A 5,711-nucleotide genomic window follows, 5' to 3' on the forward strand; every position below is an offset into this window, starting at 1 on the left:
TATATATATATATATATATTCATTCTTTGCTTAAAACATTATTCCCATTTTCCTTTTGTATGAGAATTAGCTTGAACTTTTTTGTTGAAGTTTTCACAAGACACAGTAGTCTTGGATTGGAGCAACCCACTACATGTCTCCCTTCTCCTATCAAAACCCCATGATCTACTGCTCCGGGTCCTATCAGTTGCAGAGTCTGCCAATAGGCAGCTAGGTACCAAGAAGGTATTAGGCTGCAATCTATGGCTAAGGGGGAAAGCTTATTGGATACTGAAGCATCAGAGAGCTGGAGTAAATACTGAAGGTCATGAAGGAACTCAGTTTCCCTTAAGAGTTAAGTCAATATTGGCACCCTATGAGTGAGAGATCTCCCGGGTCACTGAGAAGCTGACATGGATTGAAGTGTCCTCTTGCCTCTCTCCTGTGAGGAAAGTGTGTAAAGTGTGGAGAAAGGAAGACATTTTCCAGACTAATATTTCCACTCCACCACCCCACAAGGAGCAGATGACATCAGTTCTCACTACCATCAGGGGTGCTGCCTATTAAGATACCAAATGAAACATGAGCTTAATACTCATGCACATGTAAAGGATGGGCAAAACTGAAAACTCTGATTTTCAAACTATCTCAGGAAGTTAAGTGACAGAGAAGTGGTCATGGATGAGACTTAAATCAGTGCCCTGCAACATTAGTTAAAAGATAAATCTCAAAGCAGAATATTAAAAATTTTAAGGAGAATGATAAAAGACTCAGAGAATAGACTGAAGAGAAGCAAAATGGGAATAGTATGGGTTTTAGAAGTCACAAATGGAATGCAGAGACAAACACATAATAATGGAGATCTTCCTGAGACAAAAGAGAAGTCCAATTTTTCAGGTGAAAAGCATATGCTAGTTCTAGGACAATTTGAAGGAAAAGTTTACACCCAAGAATACATACTTACAATACAGGTTCTCCTATTTCCTGAGTCCTCACCGACCTTGAAAGGCTATGGCCAAATTATTGGCTGCTGGCAGCCCTTCTTTTTCTCTGATTTTTTTTGGTCTGCAAACTTACGTTGGTAACCTTCCAGAAGAGAAGCTTATTATTATTACCCTGCAACATAGGCAGTTGAGCTTAACCTCACTATTTATCTGAATATCAAACATTTTACACATAACATGGAACAAGTATTTTCCATCAAGTATTGATATATTAAAAATCAGTTGTGTCCCAAATTTGCTGATCAAGGAGATTGTGGGGCCACAGAGGACAGTGTTCGACAATGTAGAGTGTGCCTAAGGAGAGTCACATAGAAAGAAAACATTCCCAGGCTTTCACAGAGAGCAAATTGGTCAAGCAATGGCTGTGACTCATCCACATGGCTGACACTGACAATGGATCTACAAACTGCAGTACAGCATTTCAAGGTAAATCCTGAGGGGATTTTGTACCTTGTCAGATACAAAAGCTACATTTCTTGTTACATAGTTCTTGCTCTAGCTTGGTCTTAACCAACCAGCAGGAAGGTATAAAAATGAGATATAAAAAGTAAAGCCATATTAATATGCTGAGCTGTAAAAGGCTCAAGTCAACAACTTCTGACATTGCCAGTCCTACGGACAACCCACAACTATAATGGACTACTGGACTATATTGGAATATCTGGCTGAATTCATGCACCTACAATATTTAAATGGCAATGGAATAGCCATCTCTGATAAATCTAAACAAAAAAAAGGGATACAAATGAAGGACCATTTTGTATCTGTACATACAAAGTAGTTAGGATAGATATGCAGCTGCTTTCTTTTAATTCAATGAATAGAAAGCTTTGTACTAATAGTGTTTGAGAACAGGATATAATGTCTACATCTTGTACAATGAATAAGCACTAAGAAGACAACAATATGCAATGTATTAATTGTTGAAACTGTCATACTAATTGGTTTTAAAACTGTCTCATTACTATTTGCTTCTCAATAAAATTCTTTAAAAAAGAATGCATACTTAAAATTTCTGAACTCAAAAGATAAAATTTATTATGTGTTTCTAAACAAAAAATAAGTTATCTACTATAAATCTTTATAAAAATTCTTACCTATCACATTGGTAGCCATAAGGAATTGGAGTATTATTTATAAACTCCTGAGAGGAAAAGATTGCAGCCCACAAATTTGACATCCAAGCCGCAGAGTGTCTTACTATGAGAAGGAAAAAGCTGTTTGCAGATATGCATGCCACTCCTACCCCGCAGGGAGAAAATTCTCAGATAAGGACTCTTCCCACACAGCAGATGAGTCAGAACAGAGAACTCGATATCTTCAGAATCTAACATCACAAAGAGAGGAAACCATAGTATGCATCAAGTGTCACAGTGTGTGTGTGTGTGTGAGAGAGAGAGAGAGAGAGAGAGAGAGAGAGAGAGAGAGAGAAAGTGTTGTAAGAGAGAGGGTGGTAGTGGAAATGGGTGCTGATAAACTGTAGAAAAGAGCCATGCATACACTAAATAGGAATTACTAAAATAGAAACAAACTGCAGTGAGAATTACAATAATACAATCCCATAAGAGCACATTCAGGATAGGGACAGAGGAACGAAAAGAAGACATTCATGCAGTCCAAATTTTTCATTTGTGTGGGGGCTAAGGATTTATGAGGAGGTGAAAGTATTCTTCAAGTCTTATTTGATTGAAGTAATGGGGAGGAATATAGAGGAGAGAAAAGGGCTGTAAGGAAGAAATGGGCAACATATTTTTCTAAAAAGAGTACAAATTAGAAGTAAAACAGAAAAAGTTACAAGTTATACAGAATTTCACTTAACAAAGTAATACAAAATTTTACAGAATTTGCTGTAATACATAGTGTTGTCTTCCAACCAATTATTCATGTTACCAGATACATGCACATAAAATTGGAAGAATGAAAAAAGGAAAGAAATATATAAGAAATTAAATAGAGAAAAAGTACAAATAATTGAAAAAAGGAGACAAAACAAATTAAAGCCTTAACTGCTTCTTTCCATAGACAGAAATGTACAATAACTCAGTAACTTTCCTTTTGAATAAATTCGTTCCCTTTTCCCAGTATGTGTTGTACCCTTCAGATTCCATTTTGCTCTTTGAGATTTTTCACACTAAAGACATAATTCAATGTTTCCACATGTGGGTCTGATTTATTTCACTCACAAGTATGTTCTCTAGTTGCATCCATTTACTAAAAAATACTCAAATTTATCCTGTTTTATAGCTGAATAACACTCCATTGTGTAAAAATACCACACCTTCTTTTTCCATTCTTCAATTGATAGGCATCTTGGTTGTTTCCAGGATTTAACTATGACAAATTGTGCTGCTATAAATATAGGTGCACAGCGTGCCGTGCTGGCCCCACCCCTGGGGTACACTGAGATGGCAACTGAGACTGAGCGCGGTGGCTCGCACTTGTAATCCCAACTCTTTGGGAGGCCGAACACAGGAGAATCACTATAAGTCCAATCTACATAGTGAGACCCTGTAGATCCTTACTGAAATACAAAAAAATTATAAATAAATAAATAAATAAATAAATAAATAAATAAATGTGCACCTATATCACTGTGGTAGGAGATTCTTAGTTCTTCTGGAAAAATATCCAGGAGGGAACTAGCTGGCTTGAATGTGATCTCCAATCCTAAATTTTCCAGGAATCTCCACAGATTTCCATAGTGGTTGTACCAGTCTGCACGCTCACCAACAGTGACGAAGGGTTCCTTTTTCCCCACAGCTCCTCCAGCAAGTTTTATTGGCTGACTTCTTGATGTTAGCCATTCTTTCTGGGCTGAGATGAAATCTCAGTGTTGTCTTAATTTGCATTTTCCAAATTATTAATGACATTCAACATCTTTTCATATATTTAGTTGTCATTTGTATTTCTTCCTCTGAGAAGTGTATGTTCATCTCAGATGCCCATTATTGGATTTGGTCTTTGAATTTGGGGACTTGATTTTTTAAATGCTTTATATGTTCTAGATAGAAGGCCTTTGTTGGAGGGACAGATGACTAATTTTTTCTCATTTTTTTTTTTTTTTTTTTACTCTGTTGGAGATTTTCTTTGAAGTGAAGAAACTTTTAAAAAGATGAGATCCCAATGGTTGATTCTTCAAAGTATTTCCCATGCAGTTTGGTTTCTGTTCATGAACTCTCTACCTACCCCTATGTCTTTAAGATTTCTACCTACATTTTCCTCCAGAAGATTCAGTATTTCTGTTTTAATATTTAAATCTTCGATCCATTTTGACTGTAGCTATGTGCATAGTGACAGGCATGGGTCTAGTTTTAGCCTTTGGCATGTGGAAAGCTAGTTTTTCTAGCCACATTTATTAAACAGACTATCTTTCTCCCAGTGAACCCGTTTGGCCCTTTTATCAAAGAAAAGGCAGCTGAAAGTGTTTGCATTTGTGTCTGCAACTTCTAATCTGTTCCACTGATCCTCAGGTCTCTGTCTACACCAGTACCATGCTGATTTTATCACAGTAGCTTAATAGTATAATTTCAAGTCAGGGATTGTGATCCTCCTGGCCTTTCTTCATTTCCCATGACTGCTTTTGATATTGTGGGTCTTTGCTGGTTCCAAACAAATTTGAGGAAAGTTTTCACTAGCTCTGTGAGGTATACTAATGGGATTTTAATCAGGATTGCATTGAATCTATATAGCAATTTTGTGTGTATGGCCATTTTCACAATGTTGGTTCTTTTCTATCCAGGAGCATGGAATATTTTTCCATTTTCTCAAATCCTTTTCAATCTCTTTTCTCAGAGTACCATAATTTTCACTGTATAAATCTTGTATGTCCTTTGTGAAATTGATTCCTAAGTATTTCATTTATTTGGATGATATTGTGAAAAGTATGCCCTCCCTAATTTCTCTCTCAGCATATTCATTGTTTTTGTACAAAAGAACCACTGATATTTGGTGTGTTGAGTTTATATACTGCTACTTGCTGAATTTGGTGATTAAATCAACAAGATTCTTAGCGGAATATTTGAGGTCCTCTATGTAGAGCATTATGTCATGTGCAAATAATGATAATTTCACTTCTTATTTTCCAAACTTATTCCTTTTAATTCTCTCTCTTGTCTAATTACTATGGCTAATGTTTCCAGAACTGTACTGAATAGGAGTGGATACAGTGGAAATCTTTGTCTTACTGATTTTAAAGTGAAGGCTTTCAGTTTTGAGCAACAAATTTTTTAAAAAATAGGATGGAAATATCCATATGAGTTAGAGTAAGAGAAAAGGGAATGGGAAAATACCAAACTTCCAATCTAGAGGAAACAAGTGAGCTAAATATAAATTTTGACAAACTAGCAAAAACAGTGAAAACCATATTTATTTGGATCATTGAAATATTTTAGGTTTCTTTTTTTAATCTGTCAGTTTTTGGTCTATATGTTTTTTGTTTTGTCTTATTTTTAGTGACTCTGCTATAGGGGTTACAATATAAACAGCTAACATTTTTTTCACCCAGGTAAAACTAATTTTATACTACTCTAAATAAAAGATAAAAGCCTTCCAATTATATAATCCTTTGCATCAAACTTTTTATTATAAATGTCATGTATATTGCTTCTTTATATATTAAAAAATCCTATAGGTCCTAGCCCAGGTCCGGTGAGTGTGTGGAGTTTCCTGCTACCCTGCGCCGGCGGGACCAGTCCCAGCCCAAGCGCAGCGTGGGCCAGACCCTCTCCC

This window comes from Octodon degus, unplaced genomic scaffold, assembly GCF_000260255.1.
Source record: "Octodon degus isolate 3935 unplaced genomic scaffold, OctDeg1.0 scaffold00053, whole genome shotgun sequence".
Classification (NCBI taxonomy): Eukaryota; Metazoa; Chordata; class Mammalia; order Rodentia; family Octodontidae; genus Octodon; species Octodon degus.